Below are 18,466 nucleotides of genomic sequence, written 5' to 3'. Positions count from 1 at the left end.
AAGCACGTGCCCAAGCCCAAGCAACAAGGACAGCTGGTTGTTAGGGCAAATACCAGAAGAGAGATGACAAAATAAAGCAGACATCCCAGCCCTGACGCTATTCCTTCTGTTCACCCATATAGATGCAGCCAGACAGACGACCACAGATGCTGTGGCCTACTTGGGGACCCAACTGCACCTGAGAGAGCATTACAACCACTATCCCTCACAAGTGTAAATTTTTCAAAGGGTCAGAAAGTCAGAGAAATCCCCAGACAGGCACCATTTCCCAAAGGCAAACGGGAAGAGGATTAGCTGGGGATGCACCCTCACGACACCTGGCCCTAAATATTCCACCAGACTAAGAACTTTCACAAGGTCCCAGCACAAAGTAAGAGGGCTCTCCTCGTTGCAGAGTTCTCCCAAAAAAGGAAAGGTTTGCCCAGGCTTATTTAGAATCCCCTCACAGCATCAAGAGAAGCCTGCAAGGTGGGTAGCAGGAAAGGGAGGTGGCTGCTCTTTTGGTGGGGAAACCAGGCCTGCACAGCAGCCCCCGCTCGCAGCCTCTGGGCCTGGCAGGGACTGCCCTGGGTGAGGAATTGCTTGGTTTACACAGTCTCAAAGCTTTGGCAACAGAAAAGCATTCTCCTTGCTGGGTTGCTTCCTAGAAGAAAAATAATGTGAAGCCATCTGATTATGTGCAACTGCCAGGAAGCTGCCAAGCAACTTTCGGATGCCTTTAGTAACCTTCCCTATAGCATGCAAGTTCATCAACATAAGACCCTAGGCACAAATAAAAGCTTTCATCATCTCTTTCTTCTTTTGGGAAGTGATTTCATCTCCTTCTTCCTTATTTTAATTCACAGATTTTGAGACAGAGAAATTTACATTTATTGGCCAATGATTTCATTTATTTAATTCTCGTTAACATAAATTCATATGTTTCTCAGAAGAAAAACATGAAAGCACTTGATCAAGTTTAGGAATGCCTGCTTAGCAAAGTAGAAACATCATATTCCTGATCTTCATTCTCTCTATGCTCCCTGTGACAATTCCACCTAAATTGCACTGCAACTGCAATTTTCTCTGCCATAACATTGTAACGACTTCACGAAAAATGGTGAATGATCGTTAAAGTTCATCCAAAGTATTTCACAAACACAGAAAAAATTTCAAGAGAAAACATTCAGATTACATTAGTAATATATCCAGTAGTTAATACTACTCTTCACCTGTCTAAAATGTCTTTTTTTTTTAATTACAATTCTCATAAAAATAAAAGCCTGTCTGGTTTTATGACAGCCAAATCAGTGACACTCTAGCAATGATTGATGCAACCACTAAGTCATGCATACAGATCCCAGATTTTTCAGTACTCATTGAATGTTTCTTTTCATATGTGAGAGTTTATATAATTTTTCCCCGTCTGAATACCACAGTGTAACAGAATCAATTTTCAAACTCAGAAAGAGAACTTCACACATATTTTCAAATGCATTAAAGCATCTATCAGTAAGAATTAAACTGTTCTACTTTCAAAAGGTTAGGAATGGATTCTCACAGGCAGGCTACAGAGTATACAAGGGGCAGACCTCTCTTAGATGAGAACAGGACAGTTCCACTATGCTATAGTTCATTACAGGTATCTAGTGGGCATATTTTCATTTGCTTTTAATGTCATACTTGATCACAGTTGTGCTGTGGAAAATAGGGAAAAGAGGAAGTCCTGCACCAGATATAATGAAGCATAAGAGAAGACAATTGCATCACTCTGACTGATGCAGTTTGTATCTACCTTTTACTACAAAAATGGTAAAGCAGACTTGGTGAAATATTCCTCATTGAATTTTCTAATTAATTTAAGAGCCAACCTAATCAATCATCCATTGACTAGTGCCAATAATTCAGAGATGGAGATAATGAGTTGTTTATAGCATTTGTGCAGCTAACCAAGACTAACCTACACAACCAGCCACTTGTGGTTAAAGTTCTAGGAGGTAAGAGGTCACTAGACACTCCCAGTTTCTAAAGTTCTAGACAGGCGGTTCAGAGGGGAGCGTATAGCAGAATCATGGCTTTTATAGTCAGGAGATTTTTACTTACAAGCTAGAAGTACAGAGATCTACTCTAAAGTGAGAAGAACCAAAACCACCATTCACCCCCCCAAAAAAATAACCATCACCAAATCAGCTTTCCATCTCAGCCCCTTAGAACAGCTCTGAAAGATTTTGAAACAATGGTTGAGGTGAAGAACAATTATGTGCTACCAACAGAAACTCCTTTGACATCAGAAAACAACAAAAATTTCATAGATCAGATTCTACATAGCTATACAGAGTATGTATATTCTTCTGTCCTTAAGAATAGAACGGACCCATCTAAATCAAATACATAGTTCACTGTGTAAAGACTTAAGGACACTAATTTACTCAGATAATGGTTACTATCAAGGTCTCTAGAAGTATGCAACTGAACTTGAATTCTTTAAAATTGTACTGTATTTGATATTAAATCCTCTCTTGGAAAGTCATCCATTATTTAATCCAAGCAGCTATTTTGAAAACTGTGCCTAGATAACATAATCTATCACACACAAAAACAGCTTGGATATGCTTTTAAAAGCCTTTTGTCAATTATATATGTCAGCAACACAGTAACCAGTAATCACAACTGCCCTTGGCAAACATTCTTTTAAGAACTATAAATGTGCCAAACACTGCAAGCTGCATCTTCTTACTCCAACTCCTTTACTTACTCAGCTGCTGGATTTCTTAAAACTTCCAAAGCAGCCAGTGCCAATTCCAGTTCTTAGCTTATGCATATTAGTTAGTGAGTTTTTTAGATTTCCAATTATCTTTAAGTTCAAAACAATTTTTTATTAATTCTTAGAACATACTGAAATGACAATGTCATTGAGTTCAACTTCAGGTGTTCTTTTGGATTGTAGATGGACTTCGTGAGACCTTTTGATGTAAAAGCACAAGGTATCATGGAAAAAAAAATAATAAAAGGGGAATAGCAAAATATCTGTATCATCATAGTATAATTACCTAAGTATGTAGTTATGATTAAAGAGACAGCTAACTCTGTGTAACGACAAAAAAAACATGTGCCTTTCAGTGCATATAAACCTACTTAAAGAAGAGCTGCTATTTGCTTGAGAATAAATTTAAGAGCCTAGAATCTTGCTAAGCAAAATAGAGAAGCAAATATGTAAATGAACTACTACATAATTGATACTTGATGATGTTTTCATAGCATTTAATACTTGTCATTTTTTGATCAGGCATCTGACAGCTGCTCAGGAAGCTGTGATTAAATTTTTCTTGGGAATCTAATTGCTTATAAAGCTTTTTTTTACAGTGTATTTTGCAGAGCACTACATTATAAATAATCTTATTTATATAGTTTGCATTTCTAATCATTGGCAAGTATACAAAATTCAGGATTAATTTGTGTGTGTGCTTATTTAGCCCCTTCAAAAATTTGACTTATAAAATCTTGCAACATAATCAAAGAGCCCAATCATGAAAAGGGATACTGTATTATTAACTAATTGTCTACACTTACCTATAGTGATATGATGAGTTTTATCATTGCCTTTTAATATATTTTGACTGAAGCAGCATCATGGGATGTGGTCTTAATGCAATAGCTGCCAGCTCTCATGACACTGAAGAGTCCTCAGCACCCGGCCGTGTGCTGCACATATTCTGCTCACTTTCTTAATTTAAGGGCATGAAGAGGAAAACCCCTTTTATTAAGGCTGACAGATGAATTCAATCACCATTTCCCAGTCAAACAGGCATAGTCTTCAGATCATTAACTGGAGTTGGTTAGACTCGTGGCTGCCTTCAGATGAAGTCAATCCTCTTAAATACACCTTGCTCCCGTTCATCTAGGAATAAAGTTTTATATGTGCAGAAGAATCAGAGAGGGTCACCAGGAACTGAACATGTGAGATACTGTTGATCCACCGGGCCAGGATCTAAGCTTAAACTGATCAAAGTCAAATCCTTCCTTCCTTGCTCAAATACATTGTCATAAATACATTACATACTTGCACTGCCTACTAAGTCACACTACTAAATAAAGCATTACTATGCTTATAGCAAAAGATTTGCTAACTTTCAGGTCTCAAAAAGAAAAGAAAAAAAAAAAGAAAGAAGTTAAGAATGTCTTAGTGAGAATAGAAAGCCTTCAGGAATTCTCTGTAAAACACTACTGGATGATCTGTCCCACCCCTCAAGTTCCAGGTTAGCTGCTCAGGAGCAACACCGCCACAGCAAGCACATCCAGAGCTGCTGGGAACGGGCTGGTGCATGTGTCCAGGAACAAACACAGCAGCTTGTCATCAGGTTAAAACAAGATAAAGATAATGACTTGAGAAACAAAGACAAATGTGGCATGACAGCAATTTACTGTTATTCTAAAAGAGCCTGTATTCACAAACGATCCCTATAGCATCTGAGCATCACAGAAACACAAATGAACATATTGCTGCCCTCTTAAGTAAGGAAATATGAACTGCTTCACAGGTGGGATATTGAAGCACAGACTTAATTAGCTACATGACTTACATAACAATTTTAAACTGAAAACAAGTGGCAAAGCAGAAAATTGAATCCATGTTTCCTAAATACCAGCTCAGAGCCTTCAACAAAAGAACACTCATCCTGTGCAAAACTGGGTGCATATTTCTAGTACTTCCAGGTGGAAGTACACCAACAAAAAAAATGAAGTGGAGAAGAGTATGAAAAAATGAAACAAAAGCAAGCGTTACCAAAGTTTGTATGTATGTTTTTGGGTTTTTGTTCTGTTTTGTTTCATTTGTTTTTTGTTTTTACAGCCTCAAACTTGGTTTAAATTGATGGTAAGTCTCTATAATTTTTTTCCAAAGCAAGCCTATGTCTGCAGAAAAGCCTAGGAGTTGCAATCTGAATTTTATTTTTAAAGCAGTTTAATGACTATATCTAGAAATACAAAAGAGAGGAAAACAGTTTGAAAGTTAGACAGGGTTCAATTTTATGGATGAGCGCAGTCTCATAGGAATTTATTGCCTAAAATGTGGGATCTTCTGTTTCCTCAATCCCTCCCTGAACTGAATCAAGAAATGAGAATGAAAGAAAATAAACCATTTTTCAGACTTCTACTATCATGGCTGTGCAAATGTTGTATTCTTCTGAACAGATAAAAATTCTGTGGGGCAGAGAAGCTCACCTCTGACAGTCATTGAGTTCAGACCTGATCAAGCATAAAAACATGGTCACAAACATAGCTGATTGACCAAGATATTCATCAGTTAAGCAAACAAACAAACAAACGATCTTGAAGAAAGACTGCGTGCAATGCTTAGTGTCATGCAACCCTGCATTTCCCTAAAAAACAGATTCACCATCTATTGAAAACACATCCAAAAGCTTACAACATTTGTACAGAAGCTTGTTTGCAACCTATAGCATAATTACTTCAGCTTCCAAAAGGCGAAAAGTGGTCAAGGTAGGTGTTGCTTTTCAGTTTGGCACCAGGCTCCCAACAAGAGGAAAACAACCTAACAAGACAAAAACAGCTTGTGGTAAATATAATAGCTGGTTGCCTGAACAATAGCAATTAGGACAACAGCCTAAATCCTGTGGTGTCTCTGGAAAATGCGTGAATGATCTTGCTAGTCTGCTGATAAAGAGTTTAAATTAACATGCATTAGCATCCCTAGGAGTCCCAGAGCAGACCCAAAATGAGAAATTGTTCAACTGGTGGTTTTTAGTAAAGCAGAACTTTAAATTTTTCATTGTTTTATGTGTGCTCTTGAGTGTGGCCTCAAGGACAGAGGTCCAAAATGGGCATTTAGGGGGTTGGAGGAAGGTCAGGAGCAAGTGGGAGAAGTAACAGGTAGAAGGAATTCTGTTTAAAAAGTCTTGCCCTAACTGGATAAGGGAATTTATTAATTCAGTTGATTCAACTTTTCCTGCTCATTAGAAACCATACACCGTAGACTGTTATGAGAGGTGCACCCTTCCAATGTCTCCAGTGGCACAGTGTTCCACCACCTACTAGAACATGTAATATTTTGTACTATACATGTATGTTAATCAGTACATTTATGAACATCTGCATTTGAAATAGCAAAGAAAGGTCAACCTTTTCTAAACAGTAACTGCAAACACTCCCCCTTTTCACACACCAAATCCAAAAAAGCTTTTTGAGTGCACTTTTAGGTTGGTGCGATATTCCACAAAGCAGAACTACACAAAACTTCCAGTTTTCACAGTGTAAATGTCTACGTGTGAAGTGCTGTATGACTGATTCATATCTACAAACTTGACTCAGAGCACTGATTATCCATATTGAGTAACTAAAGCCATTTTCCCTCCACTACCACAGTGAAAATTGAGGCATTCCTCATAAGGCAACTTTCTTCAAAATATAGTTATTTTCAAAGTGGAAGAATTTCAGACTGGCATGACAGTTGAGATCGAATCCTGACTTTCATTTTTGCTGTATAATCAAATTGAAAGAGAAGAGGAAGAAAGTTTGGCTTTAGTTAAACAAACAAACCCTCACTTTTGAGAAATGTCTTGTTTTCTGCTTGCAACTTAAAGCTCTGACAAAACTCAAGATCAAAGCCCAGAGCAGTATGTCCTACGTCCTCAGAAAATTTCCTTAGCTACACCAAGTGACTGGTAGGGCTTATACAGCCTCTTCTGTGGGAAACACAGTCGGAGGAAGGAATTGACGACGAGCAGACAACAAAACACCTCTCGGGTTTCCTTGGCATGACAAGGCAGATTGGCCAGCGATGGAATAAGAAATGCATTATTTCAGTTCACTGAAGGACCTTCAGAAAAGGATCATAGAATGATTTGGGTTGGAAAGGACCTCAAACCCTCTCTAATCATCTGCACAGGTTCAGCCTCTGTACCTCCCTTCTATCTCTAGGACATCTTCTCTCTGATCACAACACTGGCTCCTACAGCAGTTGTTTGATGTAGTTTGGAGTAATCTGTGGGCTGATGAACATTTAAAATGAGGAAGAAAAAAAAAAAGGAAAAAGTTGTTTTATGTTATATTGACATATTATTTCACAAGTAAGAAAGATAGCAGACATTATTTACTGCCAAATATATATATATATTTAACAGATGTTAGTAAGCAGCAAGAGTGTTACATCATGAATCTGAGGGCAGATACCAACATAAAATTCACATTCTCAGTTTTGCATCACCTGTGTCATTAAAACACACACCTTAAGCACAAGGGAAGGGGCAGAAATGGGTATTGGGTTCCACAGCAAACAGACATTTACGAGCCACCATGAAAGCAGCCTGTGCTGAGTAAAAAGGCCAATATAAACAAATCAGATACACAAGGGGCGTGGAAGAGAGTGGTATTGAAACCCAGAGTCAGCACAGAGGAGCTGTTGCTCAGAAGAGAAGTATTGCTACACAGTTTGAATAGGCTTCCTGTGGCTGTCCATGAAGACTAACATCTGGCAAGGCAGCCTGCTGTACTGAAGAGGGAACTCCTTTATCAATGCTACAGAAAATAGAAACAGCCGCAAAGGTGGGAGAGCAGGTTCACAAGCCCTAGCTGAGCTTTTACTGCTGCTCTTACACCCTTGGACATGGTATCTCAATCTTTTTTGACACACAATTCTGTGGGTAGCCTCATCTCATATCAGATTTTCTCAAGTCGACTAAAACATACGAATTCAAAGCTCTAAAGGGTGTTTTTGCAATGCAAGCATGCATAGCACTAACTTCTACCAAGTGAATCTCTTTTGAGTTTGGCTTATAGTGTACAATTAAAAAAAAAAAACAAGTAATATTTTGGTTTTTCAACATAGTTTACATAGTAAAAACAGGCAAACCATGTCACTTTTTAAAAAAGTGATAAATTTAAAAACAAGAAGTGAAACAGTGCAGATACCTGAAACTACACCAATTCTGCTTGCTTTGCTACACTACCAACAGAAATAGCTCTGTCCTGTTTAGATAGACTTTGTTTTGTTACATGACTGCATATGCAGCGAAGTGATATCAAGTCCTGAGGGTCCACTCCTTTGATGAGTTAAGCACACAAAGGCCCACATTTTGATGCAATCTGATATCATATATTTAAGTCCTAGACAAACTGCAACTGTGAGGAAGTGATAAACAGAACTTCCTGCACAAAGCTGCCTGAGATAACACTTTCCATGGACTGGAAAAAAAGAGACATGATTGCTACAGAACTAAAAGGGAACTGTTCTGCTCTTAATAAATAACCCTTTCTTTTTCACGTGGCTATTGCAAAAGCCAAGGCACAAGTGACTAAGATTCAGCAAGCAGCTGAGTGGTGCTACTCACACATTTCTGAAGTGATTCTTTGAGGAACTACGGCCAACTTTTTGCTCTTCAGAGACGTGTTCTCCTGAAAACTCCTATGCTGCAGCTGGAGGCTTGCAACTCAGAAACCATCCAGCTAGTAATATTCTTACTTACATTTAAAAAAAAAAAAAATCTCTGAAGGAAGCCAACCACAAAATGTTTAACTCATAAGGAGGAATAAAGAGTAACTGCTTAAAGAATAAGTCTATGTTGCCTCCAGTGTAGGAAAAATCCTGTAGAAAACATGACGTGTTCCCACAGTTTCCCCTCAATTTTTCACCAGCATCAACTCAAAATGCAAGAAATTTAATATATTTATAATTGCTTTGATTTTACTTTGTGAATATTTGAGCAGCTGAATTTTCCTCACAGTAGAGCTTGTGGGGGAAACGAGCTTCAACTTGTTCTGGTATAAAGAATCTTTGAGAATTTTTGCCTTGAAGCCGTTATTCTTTTTCTTTCATTTACTTCTGTGCACATCTTGCTATATTTTCAGCTCATATTGTTTTTTCAAAAGCACAGGCTGTGTAACCAGTCCAGAGAGAAGCAACTGCAGCATATTAAAAAGCAATCAAGCGCTACCAATAGCTGAAGAGTTTTACAACTTCTGCTTCTGTTGCAAATTTATGAAGTAATAGGGGAAACACAACGACAGGCTAAACTAATGCAACAGCTCTGTGGCGATATTCCCAGAGATCTGCCCTGCACTGTGTTCCTGAACACATAAAGAGTCCTAGAGTGAGCATTGCTTCTGGTCCCATTGGACTCTGTGTATTGGGGATCAGACCTAAAGCTGACCATGAAGCATGCACCAAGCTTATGATCTCATCACTGTTGAAGCTGCCATTAGCGTGCTTGTGCTGAGCCTGAGCAAACCAAGACAGAGCCACAGATAACTCCAAGTTATTACATATATCACCAAAACTCTTTAAAAGAGTTTTTCTAAGTGGATCGTTTCACCAGTCTGAGTTAGATCACAACCATGGCAGCAATCTGTATGGCAGGCAGAAAAAGAACAGGAGAATCAGATTTGCCCCTGAAGAAACTGTAAGTGGGAACACAACCCAGCAAATGCTAATGACTATGCAACCAGAGTAATATACTGCAGAAAATCCCAAGCCTTAAACTGAAATCTTTCACACCCTCAATAGATTCACCATAGCAGGAGCTAGTTTTCTGGATAGCCTCTTTGTTGTATACTTGAGAAAAGAACCAAAAGTTGTGGCTATGTGCTCTCTATTCTTTAGGAGATAACAACTGCCATGGTGACAGCAACAGGTTAAATAAAGTAAAGTAAGCAAACGAAAAAATAAACACGCTTGCCAATTCTGTCCTACTTTCATTCCTTCTACAGTATCTTGCGAATACTGAGAGAGTTTGTAATTAAAAATTGTTTGCTTTACCTTTAATCTTCTAACTTTGTTAGTTTTACTCTGAGCATTTGTACATTCCCACCCCTCAGAGCGATACCTCCAGCAGGTGAGTTAATATAAATCAGTTGGACAGCAATTTGCCTTTTTCAGGTACGAGATGTTACTGAATTACTAAACACAGTTCATGAGCTCATGGGCTTCTTGTTCACTTGGGAATTATGGTAGAAAGTCATTGAACAAACATTTTTATCATTATCAGAAAGTTTCATTCTCATTACATTGAGTTATCTTGAAAGCACTATTCAGTACAACATTTGAGTAACTAGTTTATTGTTACTGAGATAGCCTGGTGATAGGCACCTTAGGAAAAAAAAAAAAACCACAAAACTGGAGCAGTAGACCAAACCAGAAGCAGCAAATGCCCTCAGTCTCCTCCTCTTTTAATACAAATATAATTGAAAACCTTCACAGTGGCAGCAATCTCGTAATGGGATTGAGTTCTCTATCTCAGCTATGGATTAATTATTGATTTTTCATTTGCAAAAACAATTCAGCAAAGCAGACACTTGTGACTGCACAGCGTGCTCATATGATGTGAATCAGTGGACAGAGGAGACTTGTGCGTCAGCAACTAAATCTTAAAACAAATAGAATGTCACTTAAATAGTGCAAAAATAACAAATAAGAAACTATTTGATTTTTAGCATTGCTAATGGGATACTGTGCCAACTTTGCTCTGCCTAACAAGTCTCAAGAAGCTTCTCCTGGGAATGTTTACATTGTGTTTCTATCCAGGCCTCATATTTGCTTTGAATTGTGACAACAGTTTGACCGTTTTCATGTTAAAAGCTTCCTGCCTTTGTCATGAAAAGGGCTTTTCATCAATATCTGTAGACAACAGTCAAAACAGGAATTCAGGAATACTGCTGCAAACTGTGAGGACATATCTGGAAACGCTTGTTCCCCAGTACCACGTCCACAGCACCCCCTGAGCACAGCTTCAGCATGTGCTGGGACCATGAGCCATACCAAGAACGAAGTAAGAGAGCCTTGGGGCCCAAATCCAACTGCTGCTGCCTGCTTGGAAGGAGGTAGGGTGAGCAGGTGGTGCTGCAGGAGCCTGAAAACAAAGGACAGAGGAAGCATGGAGAGGGACCTAGAGCAGAAGGACAGGAGGAGAAGGATCTCTCATTCCAACCCATTTTGGCCAATGTTTGTAGTTATTAAGAGTTATGTTCGGGGTATAGCCTGAGGAATTCAGGATGAACAGTGGGATCTGCCCCATTAACCGTAAGTACACTTTTCAGAGCCCCTGAGAATGTGGGAGTAGTGAAAATAATACAAAGTCAGCTATGCTGGCAGTTACAGAAGGTATTTCTGCATTTAAAACGTTCAAAAATTATCCTTTTTCTGGTATAATAGATGAAGAATATTGGCAAGAACACTCACATCTTGTTAAGGTATGAAAAGTAATCAGTACAAAACATTTCAAAGAAGTCTCTATGCCTATAACATGTACCATACATACACGTGTATGCACATGTGAAAATTTCATCACATACATCTGATATTAGTCTGTGTGGGTTTTGATGTTTCTCATTTAACATTGCAGAACAACTTAGAATTTTCACCACTCCCAAGTCAAATAAATTATTTATGTCAAAGGAACTTGGAATATAATACCTCCCACCTATGTGAAACTCTGCATAAAGGTAAGACCACGTACGAGACCAAAATAAAAACTGGTCAGGCAGAAGTCTCAGTGTCTTTCTCTGGAAGAATTATTTACCTCAAAATTTTAGAGCACTGTAGAGAAATCGGAAAGTCTGATTCGCATCTCAGATTGTCTTAGTTGAGTAATGAATAGCCTGAACTTCCTTTTTTTTTTTTTTCTTCTTCAGTGTAGTCAAATAATGATTATGCAAAGTGTACAATTCTAAACAGCTAATTAAACAGCAGCCCCGAATCTTTACAGCTGAATAAGCTGCTTTAAAAAAAAAAAAAAAAAAAAAAGCCAGAAACAGTGCTACTTGTATAACTTCTTCTAAAAAACAGGACCAGCTACTTGTAGTTGTTCACCTCTCCACACATTTTACCTGAGCAAATAGTCACCACCTACAAGACTCTGAGCATTTTTCTATTAGAGCATTTTCCATTTGAAGGTTTCAGGGAAGGTACTCTATTTTTTAATGGAAGCCATCAAGAAAGTAAAAAGAGTAATGTAAACAACTGCAATAGATACCAGAGAGCCAAGATGCATCTTCACTCAGAATGAAAGCATAACCAAATTACATAGTACCAAAGAGACAAGAAAGCCTTACCCTTTTCCAATGGCAATTTTAGAACAGCCTTCAAGTCAATTGTGCCTTATTCCCAGCAGATAAATACAGGAACTTATGCAATATATTTATTCCCATTTAACTAAGATTCGTACACTTCGAGACTCGTGGCAATATCTCCCAATAGCTACTAAGTAAAAGGCTGCTTTTTGAACACTGTCCTTGAGTTAAGCTTGACACCTGGGATTATATAATTGCAGCAGCCTTATAGTGCAACAGCAGAAACATCCTCCAAAATCAGTGCATCTGTCTGCAGTTCGTAAGCAGTGATCTTGACAGTTACTACAGTCTACTCTGGTACAAACAAAAGCAGTAGCAGGAGTTATTTTAATGCCTATTTGAAAAGTTCTGTGATCTTCTGGACATCCATTAGTCAAGCATCATTTCTTCAAAGTTCATTAAAAAAACAACCACATGTTGCGATAAGAGTCACCTTTCAGTAGTTTGTAGTACTTTTTTTTTTTTTGAAACCTGGAGAGAACCTGAAATAAAACAATTCTCATTCAAGCACCACATTAGTCCAGTCACAGAAGGTTGGCTCCTCAACAATGTAATTTAATGCCTTTAGCTGCTCTTTATACACTCTAATGGATGTCCTTAACTATGAAAAAACAGACATGGATACCTATGAACTGTTTTAGTAGGAGCAGCACCCATGATAGCATTTTAATCAGATGTGGAGCTGTTTCTCTTTCTAGTTTACTGTAGACAGTTGCATTTAAACTTGAACTCTGAACAAAGTTATCAGGCACCTAAAGAATGAAGCATTTTGTCTATAAACGTATAGGAGCAATATTTGACTCATATGGAAAAAAAAAATAAACAACATAAAACCTTACTTTGTTAGGAAATACTTGTTAATATCTTATTTGGATTTGGACACCATCTTCTTAAACCCATCATAACAATTTCATTTTCAGAAACGTTTTAACATTTAATTTTTTGTCCACATTTGCATATACTTAGTGGTGCATATCACTTATTACTTTTGGGATATACAGGAAAAATAATCAAAATATGAAAGCATGAGGTGATTTAGAAATAACAAAGACAGCGTAAAGCTTTTCATATCTTTTATGACATCAGTGCTACTTTGTGCAATGGGATCAAATATCAGATTTGTACTCTGACAGCCAGCTGACTCAAGTACTTAGTATTTATTGTCCTGTTATCTCTAAGTGGGCTCCTCAACAGCAGAGAAAACTATGTGAGACATTCTTGAGACTGTGTTTGACTAACTTGCTTGCCTATGTCTCCAGGGTGTTAAGTGAAGTCTGTCACTATCCCAGAAAAGTTATTTAGCTCCTCAGCTTTCACAAACTTATATATCCTCATTATCTGCCATTTCACTTGAGGATTGCAGAAGACCTAAGCCATAGCAGCTAATGAGTTTATGCAGAGCAGAGGGATGAGGTGCCAAGCTTGCTCTTCCCCTGAAAAACCATCACTCAGGTGTGGATACAAAGATGGCTGTCAGAGCATAATCTGGACATAGTTTTTCCACTAATTCAAACCACTTCATCAGAAAAAGGCTGATTAGAGGATTTCTGCAAATTGTTGTTTCCTGAGACACCGATTTTCAGGTCACAAAACTTTCATCACAGGCAAAATTCAGTGTTAAAGAGCATGGTTAACTGGAGCATCATGAGGTTACACAGGTCACAGCGCTCACTGATGTTACTTACCAATCTCTGGAGATGCACTGTTGAAACTTATGCTTCCTGAAAATGTTGGCTAGTGCGCAGAGATGCTGTGGCTGAAAGGAGCAGCTTTGCCATTGTTCAGGTGTGTGATCTTACTGCATCTCTGAGAGTGAGCAGCCATGAAACCACATGACCAGTTAGATCAGGAAACTTCAGCTGAAATTAACCTGAAAAAAAAAACACAAATAAAGTGGTTAGTTTTCACTAGCATGAGTTATCACAAAGTATATGGAGACAGTGACTGGGGAGAGAAGAACCAGAAAATCCCTTTTGACTGCAAAATGTCTTACAGCAATGCCAGAACAATTGGAAATGGATTGTAAGCTACCACAAGCTAGTAGGAGCATTTGCAAGAATATAGAACTGGGCTGTTTAGAAATAATATACTGGCCATATGCTTCTACATTGTTTCCTGATGAGGATTCTAAAAGCTCAGTGAAGCTCGCAAACAGCTCCTTGGTAAATATCATCACTCCAGCTTTACAGGAATGAAACTAAGGGTGAAACACGGGCTATTTATTTGAAACAAAAAGCAAGTTTGTGGAAGACAAATGGAAACAAAAAAATCAAAAACAGCAATTCTTGTTTCCCATCACTATGTTAATCAATATACCAAGTGTGACCAACTTGCGGAACATTAAGAAATGCCCCCCTGAGTATTTGCTATGAGTTAGGCAAATGAGCAGCTGTGTCACCACACCAGCACTCACATGGCTGCACTGAACAGCACATCCCACAGTGGCTGGTGAGCTGAAAGCCCAGAGGGGAAAAGACAGGAACAGAGGAGGGAAGGCAAATCAGGAAAGACACAGGACAGGAATTAGACATGGAAATGAAACCAAAAGATTTAACAGCAGGTTCTCAGATGTTGACGAGCTTGCACAGGATCTTCCTTGTCATGAGATTTAGAAGGGAGCCACTGGTTATTGTGTTGTCTGTCAGCAAGTCAATAAGAATGTGTATCGGCCCATGTGCCTACTGCTTGGTTATAAGAGGGAAAAAAATAATACTACCAAACTAATACTATTGGAGAAGGAAAAGAGATTTTACTTTACTCCACTTCAAAAACAACACATTACATAGTGATAAAATGATCTTTTTCCCTTCTTCAGAGCTTGTACGAAGCCATGCAAAAATATATATTGTAGACTCTGGCATTTCCTTAAGCATTATACACAAATGTAAAACACTGCTTTCTCTATAGAGTAACAGAAAACAGATTAACACAATTTGAAATGGTTCCTAACTCTGACGTTCCTTTACACCACTTTGGATTTGCACAAATGATGGCAGAAGATGTGGGGCAATGGATATTCATACCTCACCTGTTTATGTTGCAGATGCTAGTTGGCTGTTAAGTATTTTTATCTTGTGGTTTTATAGCCTCCTCTACAACAAATGAGCAAGAAGCCTCTGTCCTCAAAACCATGAAGACTGGAGAGTTTGCACAGGCCTATGAAAGATAGCAAGATCTGATGAGCACACAGCAAACAGGTCCACCAAGTAAGATTCAGTATGTACTGACTCGTTTTCATCTGTCTTACATATTAAAAATCTTGTTTATAAAGTGATCTTTTCTGAGTTAGAGAAGTCAACTTGACTTAAATTGTAGTAAATTCTATTTTAACCTCTTCAATATTTCTAGTTGCAGTGCAAATATACTCAATTTTAAAGAGGCCCAAACTCTTCCTTCAGTAAGCTACAAATGAACCATGTTTTTTTCCTCCAGACCTTAGGTGGTCTCTACTGCTCACTTAAAAAAGAAACCACAGAATTCATTACAGGAGAGTCTTGGGAAGAATTGAAGGTTATAAACCCAGCTGCCATCCAGCTCCTTCCCCTCACACTGGGGACAGATCTGAAGTGATTTAATTTCCCTGGCATTTACTGTTTGCTGTGCATGAGCAGACAGGTCTACTCCAATATGAGCACTAGGGAGCCAGAAGATATTCCAGATATCTGGCCCAGCTAACTATCCAGCCCATTATGTGCACAGGCTTATTTCTTCTTCCTCTCCTCAGAAGCATTTCTAACCACAAACAGAAGAGCTGTTTCATTGAGGTAGGCAGCCAAGAGGTTCTCAGCGAGGAAATGGCAGGGCAATAGCGGCAGTCACTGCCACAGGACAAGCCTGTGGGCTCTGGCAGGGCCGTGCACCAAGGCTTCTGCTCAGCTGCTGCAGAGGAGCTCTCTCAGTGGCATGCAGATCTGTGATCAGTTGTTAAGTGTCAGCAGAAGCCCTGGGAAAGGGAATTAGGTGGCAGTGGTGACAAGGATGGGACAGAAGCTTTATAGAGGAGAAGGGTGTCCTGAGAAGATATCAGTCCTTCAGTGTTTCACAGACTCCAAGGAAATATCAGTCTAGAAATTCTAATCAAGGAAGCATCTGGATATCTACTTTTAATGCCTTTCCCAACCAGCTGCTTTGCCAACTGCTTCCTCTCCATTCCTACACCAGGACATGCATTTAACTGATCTGTGACATTTAGACAAAATAAGGTCATAAAAGGGAGTTGGGCAATGTTAAAGCCATTTGCCAGGCATGCGATTCCATTGCAGGATAGATATGTTTAGAGGATTTCTCCTAGGCAGGAACAAGAGCTGGAAACGGGCTATAACAGCTCGTCACAGGACTTAGCAGCTGCTCTTTCATTAAGCTGCCTGCTGCATATATCCCAGCACAGCTATAATTTAAGATGCACTAGCAAACATCGAGAGGTCGTGCCAGGATCTGTATAAATCACAAAACATTATAGAATTCATGCTCTAAGAGGAGTAATTTTTTATCCTCTGTGCTTTCCTGAGCTACTCGAAGTGAAATTTTTACAGGAACTTGCTATAACCTAATTTCAGGTGCATTTACACAAATTCAGAAGAAACATCCCAGAAACAACAGAGGATCTTTACACTGCCACCACCATTGCATACACCAGAACATAGCCCTCTGAAGAACATCCTGAGGCCAGACATGGGGAATGCTTAAAAGATTCAACACAACCCAACTGTTTCAGGCAGGAGTTTCTCCTGCACGCTGTAAACAATAAACTAAAGGCAACTTCCTTAAAAGTTTGCTGGAAAGCCATTTATGTCATCATTGCAGGCATTTCCCCCAATGTTTTCATCTTTGTTGTTTCAATCTTTGATAGTGCGGGAAGGAAATCAGACAACTTGTGGATATTGCTGCTACCCTTCAGTTCTACTGATAATGGTTGTGGAAACATACACACAAGAATAACTTCCTGAATGAAACAATATTTAGCACGTATAGAAGCTTTTGTTCTTGTTGTCTAGAGAATACATAGTTTTGCACACTTATGGTGACTTTTAAATGCCCACAAGGAATACCACTAGAACATATTAATATTCTCTTTGAGAAGAAAAAAGCAGTCAAATCAAGTGTTGGGTTCCCCTCCCTCCCCCAAGCAGAAAGGACAAATAGATACACACTAGCTTCATTTTACTTAAGCCAGTTGTGTCATACAGGAAGCGTTACTCATTCTAAATTTGATGTTGAATTATTTTTCAACAACCAAGATGAACACTGGACATAACTTCTCTCTTTTTTGCTTCATAATCTTGGATAGATTGTTCAAGACAAGAAGCTGGCACGTCTGCCAGCTGAAACACATTCATTTGCAGAAGTGAAAATACAAGGCTTTTATTTTCCTGCACTCCAAATTAAAGAAATTCTGAGTGATCTGGTTGAACACAAGCATTAAAAGAAGTTCCTGAAGAGTATAGTCATAAAAATAAGAGTTTGCTTTGATTGTTGTTGTTGTTTTATTTTGCTTTAAAGTAAGATATGTTTCCTTAAGTGACTTACATTCTTATAAGATAACAATAACTTGAGAAATAAAAATAGCCACACTGCCAAAAATAGCAGATACCTACTATGGTGGATAACAAGGAAAGAGAGCAAAAATAAACCAAAATGATGGATAAAAAAAGGGCAAATCAAATCAGTTTTTTACAACTTCTTATGCTTACCTGTTTCTTTAATCATAAATGTTAAAAAACAACAAGGACATCACTGCTATTCATTTCAGGTCTTCAGAATAGAGGCAAGGAAACAAAGTGGGCCAGAGGAAGTAAATTAAGTAAGAACAACAAGATAACAGGTGTTTCTTATTTTTGTTCATGGTAGGTGAGTAGTAGGCTCGTCATTTCCTGAGACAAAATTCAGACAGAGATTTCTAAGAAATCAGGGGCTTTGTAACTTTATTAAGCTTAACCTTTCCTTTCTCTGTGCTGGAATATGAAGAATTATTGGTTATTCATACTACACTACCTAATTAGCAGTTTGGAGCTTTAGGATACATGGCAATGAGCTCACACAACTTACTGCAAAGTGCTCTCTAATTTTGAACCTGTGCAAAATTGGCCTGGTACTGGTGTTTCATAATGGGTTAAAGACAGCAACATCTTTTCAGGCCACTGTGTAATGTAGTTATCCAGCTCATCTGAACTGGGTTGAGTCTGACAATGAATGGAAACAAAGCATATAGTCTGATGCAATAAACAATGCAGTACATGGAGCTGGTGACACCTCTCTGTCCTGGGTCAAGTCTGTGTCTCTTTGCTCACTTTCTACTGCATAAACAGATGCCAGAAAGGTGACTCTCTGTGTGTCAACCTCACACATGAAAGCTGCTGAGACAGTGAGATCACAGAGACTTTGCTTGGGTGTCATCCTGGAAAAACAGAAA

General features: G+C 38.6%; 1 long non-coding RNA gene across 3 annotated transcripts; it reads right to left on the bottom strand.

Moving 5' to 3' along the window:
• Nucleotides 1-3,889: 3,889 nt before the first annotated feature.
• On the bottom strand, nt 3,890-17,843 carry LOC128078002 (uncharacterized). Of its 3 annotated transcripts, none has more exons than XR_008205259.1 (4): nt 17,748-17,843; nt 15,086-15,213; nt 13,743-13,927; nt 3,890-5,530 (listed from the first exon to the last, which is right to left on the bottom strand). It is a non-coding gene; the product is annotated as an uncharacterized LOC128078002 (long non-coding RNA). The 3 variants fall into 3 exon arrangements; XR_008205258.1 differs by lacking the exon at nt 3,890-5,530 and adding an exon at nt 6,569-6,986; XR_008205257.1 differs by lacking the exon at nt 3,890-5,530 and adding an exon at nt 7,659-10,838.
• Nucleotides 17,844-18,466: the final 623 nt, after the last annotated feature.

Source organism: Tympanuchus pallidicinctus, unplaced genomic scaffold (genome assembly GCF_026119805.1).
Source record: "Tympanuchus pallidicinctus isolate F22 unplaced genomic scaffold, pur_lepc_1.0 scaffold16, whole genome shotgun sequence".
Taxonomy (NCBI): Eukaryota; Metazoa; Chordata; class Aves; order Galliformes; family Phasianidae; genus Tympanuchus; species Tympanuchus pallidicinctus.
The sequence above is the reverse complement of the archived record's forward strand: the minus strand, read 5'-3'. Positions and strand labels throughout refer to the sequence as shown.